The following is an 18615-nucleotide window of genomic DNA, read 5'->3' as shown; positions in this document are numbered from 1 at the left end:
ATATTAAGAAAGACATAGAGATCCTATGTAGAGAAGTAGGGGGGGACTTATTACTAGATTTACTAGATCTGGTACTTTGAAACTGCTGTTGCTTAAAAAAAAAAAGAATTGGCTCCTTGAACCACAAGATAACTAAAAGTAAAATTAAACAAAAACAAGACAACAGCCAGGTCTTGGTGGCACACACATTTACTCCCAGCACTCGGGAGGCAGAGGCAGGTGGATCTCTGTGAGTTTGAGCCTGGTCTATAGAATGAGTTTCAGTACAGTCAAAGCTACATAGAAAAACCCAGTCTCTAAAAACAAAGCAAAAACAAACAAAAAACACAACAACAGAATACCTGGCACCTCTGCCTCCTCTTTCTGTCTACCTCATTTACTTTGGGTCCTAGTCCTACTTGTCCGAAGCATTTAACTGTTTTAACCATTCAGAGCGTTCATTTACAACCTGCAGCTAACAAAGCCACTTTATTTCCCTTCTAGCTTAAAGGTATCAAGAGTCATTGCTTGAAAGCAGCAGTAACTGTGGGGATCAAAGCCAGCAAAGGCCCACAGAACAGAAAGCTGGCCAAGCAAGGAGGACTCCATGCCAGTGAGCATCACTGTGAAGCAGATGCCATCATCCGAAGGGACCCAGCTCACCCTTCTCAGCCGAGTGCAGTGACTGCCACTCTGTGGAGCTGTCTGGAAGAGCCAGAATGGAGACCATGGTCAAGCAGACCCCTTAGACCAGAGATCCTCATTATCACGTCTCTCCCCTGCCCCCTTCTCCCTTTGTTTAAACTCCTTACTCTTGTCTGGATCCTGAAGGTGGACATGGGGGTCACTGGACCCCTTGAGTCCACATGAATGGAATCTCCCTCCTCTGCCTTTCACTGTGACTCGGTTTGCACTGCGTCACTTTAATGGGCACAGTCAGATTGACAGTACAGCCCACTGTGTCTGGGCTGCTGAGACCCAGGGTTTTACCCTTAAGACTCCAGTAATGCTAGTGTTAAGGCTCTGGTAATGCCAGAATATCAAACTTCTAATATTGTAAGCTTCCAACATTCAGTTAAGGAATATAAAAATGACTATAGTTTATAAATGGATAAATGACACATAATTTATAAGGATTCTTACCCCACTTACCACCTAGGGGTCCCCTGAATCACTGGCAGTCAAGTTAAGACTATGATCTCATTCACAGCCTCAGTGGTGGATCTCAGGAGTGTTGGGGAGAGCTGAGGCTCAACCTTCAGCTATGTTCCCTTACTACAGAATGGCCCCGCACTGAGAGAAAGGGCACCTGCTCACAGAGGGTGGAGAGCTGGCCTTTTATCTCTAAGAACTCAGAGTCATCCTAACCACTCAGATGACTCACCTTGATAATTTACTAGGCGGTCCTTGACTCTGTGAGGAAGTTTTGGCTTCTTAAAAAACTATCCCAAATGTAGCTTGTCACGGTGTTGCCTGCCTGCGATTCCAGCACACAGGAAGCTGGAGCATGGTGAGGAGGAGTTGGAGATTAGTCAGAGCTAGAGAGAAAGTACATCAAAATGATAGAATAAAACCAAACAGAAGAGCCTGTGATCAGTACTGTTGGAGGGGATCAAACGTTAGTCAGGGCCCAAATTTATTATTCAACAAGTGTTTCCTTAAAGTCAAGATCATCAAGGTCATCTACATCTTTTCTCAATAGTGTCAGGATCCAAAGGTAGAGCAGTAAGGATTCTCTCTAAGGGAAACACAGGAAACTTCGGCTTGCTGTTGAAGCAGAGGAACGAAGGTGAATGGATTATATTGAAGATTGTTCTCTGAACAGAAGAGAGGGTGCCTGAAACGGCCTAGGCCCATAACCATACTGATGAATATTTTGCTTATCACCATAGAACCTTCATCTGGCGATGGATGGAGATAGAAACAGAGACCCACATCGGAACACTGGACTTAACTCCCTAGGTCCAAACGAGAAGCAGAAGGAAAGAGAACGTGAGCAAAGAAGGCAAGATCAGAGAGAACCTTCATCCGACGATGGATGGTGATACAGACGGAGACCCACATTGGAGCACCGGACTGAACCCCCCAAGGTTCAAATGAGGAGCAGAAGGAGGAAGAAAATGCAAAAGGAAATAAGGACTGCGAGGCATGCGATCACCCACTGATACAAGGTGACGGATCTAATGAGAGTTTACCAAGGCCAGTTGGACTGGGACTGAACTAGGACGCAATCCAGCCAGATTCTCTGAATGTGCGGATTATCTGAATGTGGCTGGCCCGGAGTCTTTCTGAAAAGACATTGACAATGGCACTGGGACTTGTTTCCTCTGCATATACTGGATTTTGCGGATCCCGTCCGTCTGGACACTCACCTTCCTGGACCTAGAGGGAGGCGGGAGGAACTTGAACTTCCCACTGGGCAGGAAACCCTGACTGCTCTTAGGGATGGAGAGGGAGGAGGAGAGGGAGTGGGGGGAGTGGGAGGGTGTTGGAAGGAGGGGCGGAAATGGAAACTTTTATAATTTAATAAAATTACTTAAAAAAAAAAAGAAGCAAGAGCTCCGAGTTTACTAGGACTGAGAAATGGGTCCAGGCTAAAAGTGAAACATGCCCAGCAGATGCTAAGAAAGACAACAGGGAACCCTGCTTTCACGTGTGCAGCAGTGAAACTGAAGGAAAAACAAAGACAAACAACAGGTAAAGTGAACAGAGTCGCTGAGAACGAGGGCGGAGGATGCAGATGCTGTCTTTGAGGAGCAGCGGGTAAACAGCTAACAATGTAGGTGGAAGAGCCCCAGAAATGAAAAACAGTAGAATTTATTTCCAAGCAGAAGAAAGAAGCACACGGTGTGTATGTAACGTGTGTGTCTGTGGTAAACATTGCAAATGTTAAGTATGTCCTTTAGCGCTCAGGTACAAAAGCATCTCAAGCAGCATGGAATTCTCAGACCCAGCAAAAATGTCTTTTAAAAACCTGAGCAACTGGTCAAATTCCCTTGCGCCTATGGTTGGTTCCACAGCCGTGTACATATTGGGACACTAACGAGACTTAGTAGGTTAGCATAAAAAAAGACATGAAATCAGAAGAAGGACATGTAGGGATATGGGGAGAGGTGGAGAGGGAAAAATGGTAAGGTGCAGATGTGGTCATATTTCAATGTATATCGATATAAAAATTTCAATAATAAAGAAAAATTTAAATAAGCACATGGAAGAATAAACCATTGTTTACACAAATTAATGCTAAATATTATTTACAACTTTCCTTGTAGTTTAGACATTGTACAGTATTGCAAATTAGCTGCAAATGTAACAAAGCAGAATGCTGGGAAATAAAAAAAGAAAATGACATTTGTTTATTAAAAGGATAAACAAACAAATAAATAAAATAAACCAGCCAATGTAAAAACATTTTCACAGTGGTGGAAACTAGACTGTCGCTAAGAGGAAGACTGGTCGGGGGGGGGCAAAGCCACTCGCTGGGAAGATGCGGGATGGGTGAGGAAATGAGAGAGAGGCGTGAACAGTGTGGCTAAGGATGGAATGAACAGGGGCGATGGTGCTGAGTCTAATCTGCATCTCAAGTGTCAGACCAAACATGTAAGTCAGTGGTACGTGACAGAAAAGCTCTTCCTACGTTATCTAATATTTAGACTTTGGTAAGTTGTAAATTTCTACTTCTAAAGCAAGGCCTTAAAACAACAACAACAACAACAACAACAACAACAACAACAACCAGTCACCCAATGCTGAAGAGAAAATTATTTAGTCAGTCTAAAAAGAAAGGAAGAAGAATCATACAGTGGATAAAAGAGAGTGAAAGCCCAAGTCAAGGTCAGGTTTAAACCTGAGTTCTGCCCCTGGAATCCATGTAAAAGTAAGAGACGAGCGACTTCATGAAGTTAGCCCCTACATGACCCCCATGGCACGCAAGAGCCTGCATTCCGTTCACGGCATACATAATAATAATAAGCAAAATAGAAAATTTAAAGAAGCTAGTATCAGAATGAGGCACCTCTACCACTCATTTAAATGGTTTTTACTTACATCTGTTTATTTTTGTGGGGGTGTTTTGGTGTGAGGAAGTGTGTGTTCAAGGGCCACAGCATTTAGGGGCTTCCCTTTAGCTTGGTCCCCACTCTTAATATGGTCTACTCAAAGTGCCTCCTGTTTGTCTGTCTGGATAGAGTCCTGCACATCATGGCCATGGACCTGCACTCCGCACATGTGAACTCTAAGAACAACGTGTCTTTCCAGCTCAGTTCAACCATGATGCTGAGGTCAAACTCGTCACCTGCTGACTTGACTCTCTAATAGTGCCCCAGCAACTTTCCAGCTGGGTTTGTCAGCCTCCTAACTAGTTCCTACATCTGTCTCAGCTCTCTCCCTCTGCTCTAGTAAAGCCCCCTCTAATTCTGCTGTGGCCATCTTAACCCGTTTGTAGCCATTCTGTGACCTACATATCATACATAGGCACACATATCGCTGTATGTTGAGCATTGAGTAGACCAAGAGTTAAAATTGTTTTACTCATAGCGAATACTGACTCCCCTCCTCCCAGAAGCCATCAGCTGTCGGTAGCGCCTCACTGAGGACTGGGGCTCTTGAGCTCCTTGCCATTGCATGCTCGAATGTCGGGGGCAGTGGGGGGAAGGTGTTCATCTTGTGCAAGTCTTATGGAGACCACAGCCACTCTGAATCGTGAATGCAGCAGTCTGCCTTGTCCAGCACAGCAGTGGCACCAGCCTGTATTGTTTTTAATGTTTTCTGGACACCTCGCCAACAGCTTGAGGGAAGTATTCTATAGTTGGCATTGATCTTTCTATTTGGCTTCTGGAATGAGTGCAATCCCTTACGTGTGTAGGGTAAGAGTTAATATTAGCCATTAAGATTGTGATAGCGTCACTGCCAACAGCCATTTGGCAGAGAAACCAGGACATCTTGGCAAACTGAAGCTAACGAAAACAACATAGCTTTGAATTTGTTGTTACTCAATAAGTTCTGACGTTTTGGAAAGATGCAAAAATACTTACTTATGTTTCTACCACAGAGAACTCGGGAGTATCAAGAAGCTTCATATCTCACGTGGAGGATTTTGTCATAACATGCTGTGAAACTAGGGAGGGGAAAGCAACCAGCCACTCCAAAGTAAATATGTTTCTGACTCAAGATGGCTATAGATAGGTCACGTCAGATCTTTGTAATAACTTGGTAAGCACTTAGTGTTCATATTGGCTGGTGTGATGGTACAGTGTGAGCTTCTGGAAGGCTTCCAGGTTCTTGAATTCTAGAATTAAAAAACTGAGTAGAGATACATAGTTACAGTAGAAACAAGGACAACCCGTTGGGGGAAAAATGCACTCCCCAGTGAGGAAATAGACCATAATGAAGAGAGGTCTTGGCAGCTCAAGATGTCCTTGGGGGACAAAGAACTGGGACTTTGAAGCTACCGCAGCATAAGCTTTTGGCTCATTTGTACAACATGAATTTTTTGCCTCCATTGCTTAACATGCGTTTTTTTTTTTTCTGTGCAATCTCTGTTACAAGAAGGAGTTCTGCACAAAATTTCATGCATCCCATGGCTCTTAAGCATCTTTAATCTACATCACAGTCTGCATAGTTGGCCTTGAGTGGGTGGGTGTCCTTGTTTCCTCTTCTTCCTCTTTGCTAGCCTGATTTTTTTTCATGCACTAACTGCATACAGCTTTACACAAAGCTTTCTAGACCTCACTCTGTCCCATTCTCCTCCTTTAAAATTAAGGGGTATGGGTTTGATCTTAAGAATGAGACTTCAAGATGGCGAGCTAGTATCACAACCAATTACTGCCCTCCTGTAAATTGGGTGAGCGTGGGCAGGCAGCGAGGTTTACACAAGCTGGAGATGGGCATGAGTTTAGCCACAAGGTCAGTCACAAGACCATGGCCAGACTCCGAAAGGGACAAACAATTCCCAGTTCAAATTTATTCTAAGTAAACATGAGAGAGGAAGTATATTTCAAGTCCATCTATTAGGAGACAGAGAGAAGGATGTAAGCAAGAGCAGGTAGAACAGATAAAAGAGTTGAACTCAGAACCCTGGGGGCCAATCCTGCTTAGACAGATTGTCTTCTTCTTCTTTTCTTTCCTCTTCTCTTTTCCTTTTTTTGTATCTCGTTGGATATCCAGGCATTAAGGCATTCCATGGCACGCTGGTGCCACGACTCAGATCACTTACAGGCCACCCTACCTTTCGTGAGCTGAGTCTGTCTATATACTGCTGGAACTAAGGTGAGCTTTCTCTGCTTTTTCTCTTGTCCTCTTTCTTTTCCTAGTTCAATAATCTTTTTTTTTTAAAACCTCTTTCTCTTCATTCATTTTACCTCTCTAGTTGAAACCCTTTAAGTGTCTAGTGAGGGCCACAGGTGAGACATTCTTGACTCCAAAGCCAAGGGATGATGTTTCTGCTTCTGCTGTTCCTTAACCATTAGTTGGCGTTTTCTGCCTTTTCTGCCCCTGATGTGACTGGGATCGTAGCCCAGACTGCTTCTTACAACTGTTCTCCCCATATTCCCCTCTCTGTCCTCCACCTTGCCTGAATCCCTCCAACCTTGGGATCTTTCTGTTCACTCATTTCCCACCAAGGTCAGCTCCTGCTTTGTGGGTGCCTCCTTTGCTTCGAAAGCTGACTCTGCCACAAGTGTGTGAGAGGAATTTTGAATATTTTCTTTCTTTATGAGGTTAAAATGGAACTGTTTTGCTTTCTGAAACATCTTTGGGGGACACATACCACTCATAGGAACAGGCTTCCCTCTGCTTGCCCTGTTGGTATGGGGTGTCCCATGACCCTGTAAGACTTGGTCATATTAATTTTAGAAACCTTAGGGACACCTACTTTTATTTTGTTCCAATCTCTGGAATGTCCTTGTTTAATCTGAGGATGTCTCTATGAGACCAGAATACCAACCATTTTAATACTAAATTAAGGGTAAAAGCCCCGTCTGTCCATGTTAGCAGACAGAATGAGGAGACCACTTGCTGTGGGAACTGCACCGTAGGTTCACCTGTCCTTCCCTCCCTGTGATTTTATTTACTGTTCTCTTTTATCATTTCCTTATTCATTTGTTCATCACAATGACTGTAGATTCATTAAGGAGAAGTAAGAAAGAACTCCTGAGAGTAGGAGGGGCTCCAAGAGGGGAATTCTGGCAGCTCATTTAAAAACCCTCAGATGGGGATTCTATCTCCCAGTCAGACTCTTCCCTTGGTCCAAGCACATGATAAAGAAGATTTACTTGAGGACGGGCATGAGAGCTGCCCAAACTCCAGGTGCTGAATTGCAGAACCTGAAGTGGCTTCTAAGTCACACAAATCTTCTAAAAGTTACTAAGGAGGTACAGGAAGGAATTAGGTACTGGGCAAATGAAGAACTCCTAATCTTTGGGATCTCACGGGCATCTCAGTTATTACAGTTTGTTCTGGAGAAGCCCAAAGCCCAGCAGGAACTGGAGGCAACCAGAAGGACAGATAGGACACTCAAGGGTAGCTGTGATCTTTATCCCCTATGTTCTTCTAGAAGGAAAATCAGCTTTCCGTATCAGTGGATGCCCCTTTAGAAAGCATCCCAAGAAAGTCATACCTTATGATCCTCAGCCCCCATACCCCCAAATATTTTACTTTTCTTTTGTGACACCTGAATACTCTATATCATCTAGAGGACAGTGAAGCGGCTTCCCCTAAAGGCAACCCGAACTATAACACTGTTCTCCAGCGAGATGTTTTCTATAAGTGATATGGAAAATGGTATGAAGTTCCCCACACAGAGTAATTCTTTTCTTAAAGGGACAACAAGGATGGTTCTAGGAAATACAAAACGGAGCTTTCAATTTTAGCCTTAGTAGAGACTGTCCCAAACGCTCCCCTTAACGCTTGGGAGAAGCTTGCTTCTCTTAAGATATCCCGCGGGGAGCAAATAAATGTATCTTCCACTTGTCCAGTTGCCCTTTTCTACCCTCCTCTACCTGCTCCAGCTACATCCGTAGTCACTACTGCCCAAGCCACCACCTTATCCTGAGTCCGCTGTTAGACTGTGGAAGCCACTCGTAGACTTGCTTCCCCAAGGGTTACCCAAGAAGACGAACACGGATGGGGAAAAGTTTTCCTTGTAAGATTTAAAGAAATAAGAAGACTTGGGGAGTTTTTTTTTTTTGATGACTAATAAAAATATAAAGATGAGTTCTAACAAATAACTCGGACCTTTGAACCCTCATCTCACATATGTACAAGGAAAGTGAGAGGGGTTTGGGTAGAGAACCAGTATGTCTAAATGGAACACGGTAGGAGGCTAAGAATAATAGATCAGATTAAGTGATTAAGTAAAAGAAGCCTACAGTAAATTGATGACCCAGGGATGGAGATGGTACTTAAGGAGGAGGCAGGATTAAAGAAACCCATGGTTTGAGACCAAGAGAAATTAATCAATGAAGGAAAGTCCCTGAATAAAGGGAGAATTTTGTAGTCTCTATTACTATGCCTTCCATGGTATTCTTCACTGCCTTCTACCACAGGGTTGTGCGATCAATTGAATGAACAATAAGAAGTAGGTCAGGAAGTTGCCTTCGCTATTGTCATGAGAAGAAGTGCACAGAGGTCTGCGTCTCTAAGACAAGAAAGAAGGAGCCAGGCGGTGGTGGCACACGCCTTTAGTCCCAGCACCCAGGAGGCAGAGGCAGGTGAATCTCTCTGAGATTGAGGCCAGCCTGGTCTACAAAAGCTAGTTTCAGAACAGGCTTCAAAAGCTACAGAGAAACCCTGTCTTGAAGAAGAAGAAGAAGAAGAAGAAGAAGAAGAAGAAGAAGAAGAAGAAGAAGAAGAAGAAGAAGAAGAAGAAGAAGAAGAAGAAAAAGAAGAGGAGGAGGAGGAGGAGGAGAAATGAAAATCACAAAAGGTGGATTCATTCTGAGGTTGGAGAAAAGAAAGTGAAGCTGAAGAGAGCACAGGAGCTGTAGAGAGGTTGATGTTTACGATGAGTTGGGGATGTTAACAACTGCTTCAGTGGCAGGGTATTGCTGCCTGTACCTGGAGAGTTCCCACCTTAGAAACTGATCAGGTAAAGCCAAGCCCTGGACTACAACACAGAAAAGAACTTCATGTTGCATTCCACTGAAGCCAAGTTAGTGAGTTTTCAGAGCAAGACGGGGGATAAAGTTGTGCTTTAGATTTGTGTGTGTGTGTGTGTGTGTGTGTGTGTGTGTGTGTGTGTGTGTATGTAAGATAGAGGAAGAGACAGAGAGAGACAGAAAGAACACATTAAGAAAAGGCACACACAGTGTACATCCACAGCATGGGTATGGGCTAATCAAGAGGAAAAGGGTCACACCTCATGTGACTTAGCAAGAGCTTTTTACACAACTTTGTGGCTTTTGAAGTTACATCACTTAAGGATATAATTTATTGTCATCATATTTCATTTGTATTTTAGTAAATAAAGTTTGTCTGAAGGTCAGAGGGTAAAACAACCATACTGATCCCCTTTACAGACCAGGCAGTGGTGACACACACCTTTAATCCTAGTAGCCACACTAGTCTGCCATAGAAACCAGGCAGTGCATGCCTTTAATCCCAGCACTAGAGAAGAATATAAGACAGGAGGAGACAGCTCTCAGACTCAGTCATACTCCAAGGATTCCTGGAGTTAGGATCGCCATTTCAGACTGAGGTAGAGTAAGAGCTAGTGGCTGGCTGTTTTGTTTTTCTGACCTTCAGGTGGAAATCCAATGTCTGTCTCTGGATTTTTATTAGTCGTGCTACAATTTACAATCAGGTTAAAAGAAAAATGTATTAAGAAAAAATAAAGGTACAAGAATAACTTAAAAATAAGCATAGAATATACATACTAGTTACTAAATTTTCTTCGCCTAAATAATTTCTTTTTCTAAATATGACTGGTAGTTTTAGGAAGTACATCATTCAGGGATGCAAGAAGAATGGATCAAAGGTCATACATATTCTGTCCCTAAGTAACCATAGTTTGTTTCTGTTTTTTTTCTAACTCATTGACATACATGTGTACAGTGTGTTTCTGTCATGGTATGTCCCCATTATCCTTTACCCCCTTCTACCTCCACTGAATCCCTCTTCTCAACCAGCCCGTTCCTGCTTTTATGTCCTTAGTTTGTTTTAGGTTTTGGATGCATGCGTGTGTGTGTGTGTGTGTGTGTGTGTGTGTGTGTATGTGTGTGTGTGTGTGTGTGTGTGTGTGTGTGTGTGTGTGTGTGTTTGTATGCCCATGCAGGCACGTGCATGTGTGGGGTGGGTAGACACTGAGTTTAATGAGAGTTGCTTGAAAACCATGGGTGGGAGATTATTTACTAGAATATAGGCAATTTACCAGTGGCGGCACCAAAGGAGACTTGTTTGTTCTATCTATTTGTTTGTTTAAGGTGTGTATGTGTGTGCACATGTGCATGTATAAAAGACATGGGGGGCAACTAAGAGCACCTCTATGAAGTCAGTCTCTCCTCTTATCTTTCCATGGGTGCCAGGGAAGGAACTCGAGTCATCAGGCTTGCACAACAAGTACATTTACCAGCTGACCTATCTCGCCAGGCCCGTTTGCCCTCTTTATCATCCTTAATAGTCTTTAGAAAAATAAACATTGTCCTTAGGTAGGAAATCTTTATTTATCTTATCAATTGTGTTGAAAGTTTTTTTTAAAAAAGTACTGAGCATTCAACCAAAGGTCTTACACATGCTGGCTAAAATCCCACACCAAGCTACACTCGAGACAGGTTCCAAAACTGTTTTCCGTGGTTTCCAGCCAGCTTGGGAGGTAACCAGATAAAGGAAGGGACTTCTTGACCTTTTCATAACCCCTAAAATTTTCTCTTTTCCTAACATTCTTCCTTGATGGGGGCTAATAGGGCTGAGCTCAGAGTTGCCAATACCCTAGGATTACAAGGTCGAATCTTTTCCAGCTGGTCAGATTTCTAGAGTGTCTGCAGGAAGCCAGGGAGCATATGTGTTTGAGCCTGAAAACTGGTGGGTAGGAGGGTCAGAGAGCCAAAGAGGAGCAAGGATTAAGGATGCCCTATGAGGACAGAAGACTGTGGCAAGTACTAGAAAGGACGAATAACAACGAGAATGGAAGGTCTCAGCTGGAGCCTGTCGTGGAATAGGCAGCAAGTTTCAGTTGGAAGGAAGAAGGGTAGGAAAGACAGAAGGGCAACGAAGCTGTCTTGAGGCACCCGCAAGAGAAAGATAAAATCTCAGATATGAGACTCAGAGGTGAGATCCCAGTAAATAGTGATCAAAGCTGGTACCTTATGAAGCTTTGGAGGTTTATGGGTTGATCAAAGTGAGCTAAAGACAACAGACGACACTGAAAACACTGAGGCATCTCAGTTTCTCCAGAGCTAAGGGGCAATTCTGCTAAACACGGCATACCAAAGGACACCTTCTGTTTACAACTCAGTGCAAACTGAGTTTTGAGGCTGTGTCTGCTCACTGCAGACATGAGTCTCCCACTTTAGGCGCTGTCTCTCACACTAACTTACCATCTAGTATCGTTTTTGGCCAGCTCTGGAATAACTCCCCCTCTTCCTAGACAAAGTCCATGCAGACCCTGTTCTAGTCCATTTTCTATTTACTGAGGCAAAACACCTTGGGTTAAGTAACTTATGAAGAATAGAGGCTTCTTTAGCTTGTATGTCTGGAAAGGTTTCTCTCAGCGTCATAAAATGGCAGAACGTAGCAAAGCGGAATAATCATGGGTCACTGTGGGTTTCTCTGGAGTCGACCTGATCGATCTACTAATGCCAAAGATTTCACTAAGATCTCACTAAGTCCTTACTTTGAAAATGATCGATTTGTGAGTTTAGAAGCTCAATTTCACTGGAACCGGAGGGAAGGTGCTTGACTTTGTGCTCTGTGATGAAGGACAATGGTAAGAGAGTCGGTTCGTTAATTCAATCTTTATTTTTATGGGGACACGAGAAAATTCTGCTTTTTTTTTTTTTAGTGAGTCGCCATTAATCAGGATGTTGAAGCTAATCCTAGCATTTAGGACAATTATTTTACCACCCCGTGAATTGTGAATGGCCTTAGAACCTCTAATTGGCTCGGGTTCCCACATTCCTCCCTGTGAGTTTTAACATGCCCACCTTTACTCCTGAATCTCCTACATCTCTCTAGTTGCCCAAGACTCTGACAATGATTTTCCTGATCCATCTGGCAAAGTGCCTAGCCTTTGACTTTCTGTCGTGCCAACATAGAGGACACATTCTGCTCTGTTTGTTTCTGGGTCAGAGTTCTTCCCCAAAGACATAAAGAGTGGTGTCCAATGATGAGTCCATTTGGTTCAATGTTCTCTGTGTCCCAAATGTAGCGGATTTGGGTCAAGGTGCTACACTCAACACAGGATTTCTCATACCAGCCCTGGCCTTCTCAGACACTGTCACTCATGACAAAGGCTGTGTACATCTAGGAGGACACTGAGCATATCGGCTCAGTCCATATATGGGCCCTGGCCCCAGTATTTGTATTTTCAATGAGTAACTAAGACTTCTTACTCTCAAAGAATCATGGTGGGGTGGGGAGAGATGGATCATTGGTTAAGAGCACACACTATTCTTAAAGGACACCTGAGTTTGGAGCCCAGCACTCATGTTGAGCTGCTCACAAGCACCTGTAATTCTAGCTCTGGCTGGATTCAACATTCCTGATCTCTGAAGGTGCCTGCACACCTGTGTACATCCCCACTCCCAGCTAAACATAATTAAAAGTAAGAAAAAAATCTTTTAAAATGTCACAGAGGAGTCAACTTCCCAGGGAACAGTTGTGAACATAATGTAATGTAAAGGCAATGGATGACTTCCATGTCCACTTTGGCTTTGGGCTAAGGCCTCCCTGGGTCTCATGTGTAGTTCCTTCTTAGATAATTTCTCACTGCAGACAAACAGCACTGTGCAGAACAGAAGGATGCTGGGTTGGCTTCTAGCATCACTCCATCATCTAAAAGCCAAATCACATAAGCCTCAGAGCTTAGATTCCCACCACTTCCTTCCAGGATTATTGTGAGGTCAAATGGTATCAGGCCACAAAAGCTATGAGATGTGTGTTATACAATGTGGTTTAGTGACCTTCTAAGTTGGGAGATGGCATGTCACCCTTTTGTCCCCCTTCCTTCTCTTAGTTAGGGTTTCTATTGCTGTGAAGAGACACTGTGACCTCCGCAACTTTTATAAAAAAAATATTTCATTGTGGTGACGCATTGGCTCATTCATAGTTCAGATGTTCAGCCCGTTATCCTCACGGCAGGAAGAATGGCAGCACAGACCTGGTGCTGGAGAGGAGCTGAGAGGTCTACATTCAGATCACCAGGCAGCAGGAAAAGAGAGACGCTGGGCCTGACTTGAGCTTTTGAAACCTAAAAGTCTACCCGCAGAGATACACTTCCTCCACCAAGGCCACACTTACTCCAACAAGGCCACACCTCCCAATAGTGTCACTCCTTATGATCCTATGGGATCATTCAAAACACAACCTTCCACTCCCTGAACCTCATGGGCTTGTAGCCATATCATAATAATGCAAGTTATTATTAAAGCAATCCAGTCCAAGTCCAACAGTTCATAGTCTATCAGTGTCAACTCTGTTTAAAAGTCAAAAGTTTAAAGTCTCTTTCGTGATTCGTGGCAGTCTCTTAACTATCATCCAATAAGCAAACAAACAAACAAATAAATACCTGCAAGGCAAAGGTTTTTCCAAGGGTTTTTGATCACAAAGGAACTTGGCAGAACATTATTAGACAGAATATGTTATCAGGGTAGAGGTCAGGTTAGAGGCCCTAAATCTATACTATAGGGTGTGGGACATGTCAAATTCCAGAAAACGGGTGACCAGGCAAGGCTTCACGTGGAGGAAGTGGGAAATCAATCCAGTCACATAACCTTTGACCTACAGTCTGTCCTAACTATGGGATGTGTTTGGATTGGTGCCTAACCCAACTGTCTTCAGAGATGTTTCATCCAGCAATGGATGGAAATAAATTCAGAACCTCACCTAAACATCCAGCGGAGCTCGGGGAATCCTGCACAAGATGGGGGGAAAGGATTGTAGGGGCCAGAGGGGTCAAGGACACAACAAGAAAATTCACAGAACCAACTAACCAGGATTTATAGGGGCTCACAGAGACTGAACTGACAACCAGGGAATCTGCACAGGACTGACCTTAGTAGGCACTGTGCATATATGTTACAGTTGTGTAGCTTGGTCCTCTTGTAGGACTCCTAACAGTGGGAAAAGGAGCTATCTTTGACTCTTTTACTGGTTTTTGGGACCTTGCTCCTCATACTGGGTCTCCTTGTCCAGCCTTCATAATGGGGAGGTGCTTAGTTTTACTGCAACTTGATATGCTTGCTATGTTTTGTTGATATTCATGGGAGACTTGTCTTTTTCTAATCAGAAAGTGAGGAGTGGATTGGGGGTTGGGAACAGAGGCAGATGGGAGAGCGGGACTGGGAGGGGTGGGGAACTGACTGGGAAGAAAAATAAATAAATAAATTACCAAAAAAAACCACATGATCAAATCCAAGTTTTATGTAAAACAAGAATGGACTTACTTTGACCTTGTAACAAGAAGGCATTTAATCTTAAGATGGAGACAGGTTGGTCCATCATTCTCCCCTTGTCTTGTGGGTCTTTCAAATCCTTGATAGAGAATGATCATTTCTATCTGTTTTATGGGCTGATAATTCTGGAAAGAGGCAAGTATTTTTTGCACTTTTTATTTGACAAGGGACAAAATTTGTATCATAGTACCAACTTCTGTCTTAGTTAGGATTTCTATTGCTGTGAAGAGACACCATGGACACAGCAATTCCTATAAAGGAAAACATTTCATTGGGGATGGCTCACAGTTCAAGGGTTTAGTCCATTACCATCACGGCAGGAGCACGGCAGCGCGCAGGATGACACGGTGCTGGAGAAGTAGCTGAGTGTTCTACATTTGGACTGGCAGGCAGCAGGAAGAGAAAGACAATGGGCCTGGCTTGAGCTTCTGAAACCTCAAAGCCTACCCCAGAGACACAGTTCCTTCAACAAGGTCACACCTCCCAATAATGTCACTCCTTATGGATCTATGGGGGTTGGTTTCACTCAAACCACAACATTCATGAGAGAAGAAGTCTTTGCTCTGTATCTCTTCATGGCATTTCAATAAAACAAATCAGAAAGTATGAGAAGCTCTTGGTTCAACATTACAGCTAAGGCAAGGGACACGAGGCTCTTTGTAGCATTTCAAGGACTGTGAATGCCACAGCTCCAGGTTCACCTACTTTCTCTATCTTGTGCTCTAATATTCTCTAGCTTTGTTGTCCCATGTTTCTACTGTGCACCTGCTTTCTCTCCTAGGAGGTACAGCTAACAGCTCTCATCCCCATCATCTTTAAGAATATTTTATTACATTTGAATTTAGTCGAGGGATAGAGGTCAGAAGAGAACTTGCAGGGGTTGGGTTTTCTATCCTCTTGGTGTCCTGGACATCACAGTCGGGTTGTCAGGATCAGCAGCAGAGGCCTTTACCCACTGAGCAACATCCCTAGCACTCACCCTCATCATCTTTTACATTCTCGGTAGTTCATTTTGGAAGACCTGCTTCTTTATGGGTGGTTAGGGTATACTCTGATTCTTGCAAAAGTGTGGGCTCCTAGGCTATTATTCTTTAGTTTATTCTGGAATATATATGCTAAAACAAGGTAACTGCCACCTTCATTTCAACCTACATTTAGTTAGACTTCTCTCACCATCAGTAGTACTCTAGTATTAAAACCAAGGCTAGTAGGGTCTTAGTCTTCTCTTCTACTGCCTTTCCTTTCGGAGTGCCTTGGTTCCTTTTCTTGCTCATCAGAAAAACTCCGAAGATGGTGAAATTCATAAAGAACAGAGTCCTCTCTTATGGTATTATTTGGCTTTCATAAAAATGTCCTTGTTGATTTAACTGAGCAGCCCTAAGTGAGCCATGGATATTATACTCTTTCCTCATTGGCTCAGAGAACATTGAGGAAGAGGAGACAAAGGATTTAAGAGCTGGAAGTTAAAAGGGATTGATGCAAAACACTGTCTTCCGGACAAGTCCAGACCATTGTGCTAGTGAAGTCACGGTGGCTGTCATTGCCTACACAAGACCTACACAATAACAAACCGGTCAACATTGCCAGCACAGATGGGAGAGAGAATTGTAGTTTTTTGTGGGCTTGTTGCTGCTGCTTGTTGTGTGATCCCAGTTTCCTGGCGGGGGTGGGGTGTAAGAAGACTTGGTTGCAGTGGCATAAACCCGAAGATTCCAGTACAGAGGCTCTTTATTGTAAACAGGTTGAGGGATTTAATGGGGTTAGGGGAATTAAGCTGCGGCAGGAACGATACTGATTGGTCCTTTTGAAACTGGCAGTGGCTGCTGGCATGTTGTGATTGGCAAGCAGTGTGTGTCATTAGTTACCATGCTGTGATCAGCTGACGGGGCTTGCTTGTGCTTGTGCTCTTGCCCTGCCTCAGGGAATTATAGAGTTCCATACCTACATGAGAAGTTTTTGCAAACTTAGGACTTCTGGGATAGGGAGAGTTAGTTTCTTCAAGGAGGAGGCTCCTGTTAGGGCGCCCGTGCTCCTGTTGATGGCCCCACAGCTGTGAACAGAAGGGCAACAGTGATGGGACTTAGAGAGGGGACAGAAAGCAGGGACAGACAGCACTAATTCCAGGGGGACAGAAAGCAGGGACGGACAGCACTAGCTCCGGGGGACAGAAATAGACAGTATTCAGGAATAAACTGAAGTTCATTTCTGAGGCTGGAAAGAAATACATTGAAAGATCACAGGGGTTTTCAGTTGCACATGGTAGATCCCTGTCATCACCCCAGGCTGGAACAAAGGAGAACAATGACCCAACTGTTAATACCCCATTTCCCACTCCTTCATTTCCCCATCCAAAGAAAACTAGAGCACGTATGTGGGGGGCATATGCACTGGACACAAAAAAATGCAGCGGCTCCATTTTGTATTTCTCCTTTAGGCTCAGTGCGGTCAGAAAAGCAATGTAGGATCCCAAACTAAACCAAGGAAGAGACAAACATGATAGATAGCATTGGACAAAACTCATGGTGACCAGGTGTCACAAGCACAGCAGTGACTAAGGGATGGGCAAAAGCTAGCTGGCTGATAACTGTTTTGTAAAATGTCTACTAGCACTGGCAAGTGTCAACATAATAAGCACTTCCGGGCTGAGAGATGGCTCAGTCAGTAAAGCACTGACCTCGTGTGTGTGGTGATGACTTTCTGACCCGCAGAACCAATGTCAAAAGCTCAGTTTAGCCACTCAGGCCTGAAATCTCAACAGTGCAGAAATGAGAGACATAGATAAAGGGATCCCTGAAAGAGGGTGGGCCTGCTAGCTTGGCGTATGTGGCAAAGTTTAAGGCCATTGGGAGACCCCATCTTAAATAAAAGTAGTCGGTGACTAGAGACCAACATTCAAGGTCATTGTCTGGCTTTTCCATGTATTCCAGGCACATACACCCATACATGTCTCAAAAGAGTGTGGACACACACAGACACACACAGACACACACAGACACAGACACACACACATACACACACACACACACACACACACAGAGAGAGAGAGAGAGAGAGAGAGAGAGAGAGAGAGAGGCACCTTGCTGTGTACAACAAGTTAAATACCTGTGGACAAAAAATGCAAACGCTTTATCCTGGACAATCGGAAGCAGAGCAGGCACAATTTCATCAACTATCTGGTAAATGTCACTGGCGAACAGTTCTTGGGATCGAGTTTCTCGTCCAGCCAGCCTTACAGAATGCACTGGAAGAGACAAGTCACTTACACACAGACAAATAACTCTGAGATGCTGTAAACAGGTTAAGGCAGATGAATGAGATGCCCTGGCCTTGTAAAAGGCCTTAGATTTACATGATGTCACCAATTTCAAAGACGCAGATAATGGTGAAGCCCAGAATGGTGGCTGTGAGGTCAAGCTTGGTTGTCACTTCATTGGATCTGGAGTCCACTAAAAGACTTGCTTCTGATGGATGTGTGACAGGTTTCCCGGTGGTTTCCTGCCTGAATTCCTCTTAGAGTTCCTGCCCTAACTTTGCTCAACAATAAACTCTATTCCGGAAGTGTCATCCAAATAAACCCTTTTTACCCCCAAGCTGCTTTTGGTCATGGTCTTTGTCACAGACACAGAAAACAAACTAAACAGGATCCATTTCAAATAAATGAGAGTTCTTGTAATAATGTCATTTAAATCCATTCATGTATGAATCACTGTGTTTTCTTCTTTGAGGTAAATACAGCTGAAGCCACTTGGAAAAGATTAAGAAGTGTGTGTGTGTGTGTGTGTGTGTGTGTGTGTGTGTGTTGTATTTCAAGTAGTCCTGGCTATCCTAGAACTACCTCTATAGATTAGACTGGCCTCAAACTCGCAGAGATCCAGGTGCCTCTGCCTCCCAGTGCCAACAACGCTGTGATTAGAGGCGTGTGCCACCACTAACAAGGACTTAAAATTCTTGAGGGAACAGAGAAAAGGTGGGAAGACATTACCAAGAAGTTACCTTTTAAAGGGAAAATGACTGAAAAAAAGAAAGGGAT

The 18615-nt window shown here is 43.7% G+C and overlaps 1 protein-coding gene across 5 annotated transcripts in view; it reads right to left on the bottom strand.

Moving 5' to 3' along the window:
• Window positions 1–17849, bottom strand: part of Olah (oleoyl-ACP hydrolase) — a 40622-nt gene extending 22773 nt beyond the window's left edge. For 2 of the 5 annotated variants that reach the window (XM_087896377.1, XM_087896373.1), the window contains exon 1: window positions 1132–1278. The gene's annotated coding sequence lies outside the window, so the exon portion shown is untranslated. Of the gene's footprint in view, window positions 1–1122; window positions 1279–1363; window positions 1513–17687 lie in introns of those variants that run through there. The other 3 variants (XM_087896376.1, XM_087896375.1, XM_087896374.1) reach the window with 3 other exon arrangements.
• Window positions 17850–18615: the final 766 nt, after the last annotated feature.

This window comes from Myodes glareolus, chromosome 14 (assembly GCF_982192425.1).
Source record: "Myodes glareolus chromosome 14, mMyoGla1.1, whole genome shotgun sequence".
Taxonomy (NCBI): domain Eukaryota; kingdom Metazoa; phylum Chordata; class Mammalia; order Rodentia; family Cricetidae; genus Myodes; species Myodes glareolus.
The sequence above is the reverse complement of the archived record's forward strand: the minus strand, read 5'-3'. Positions and strand labels throughout refer to the sequence as shown.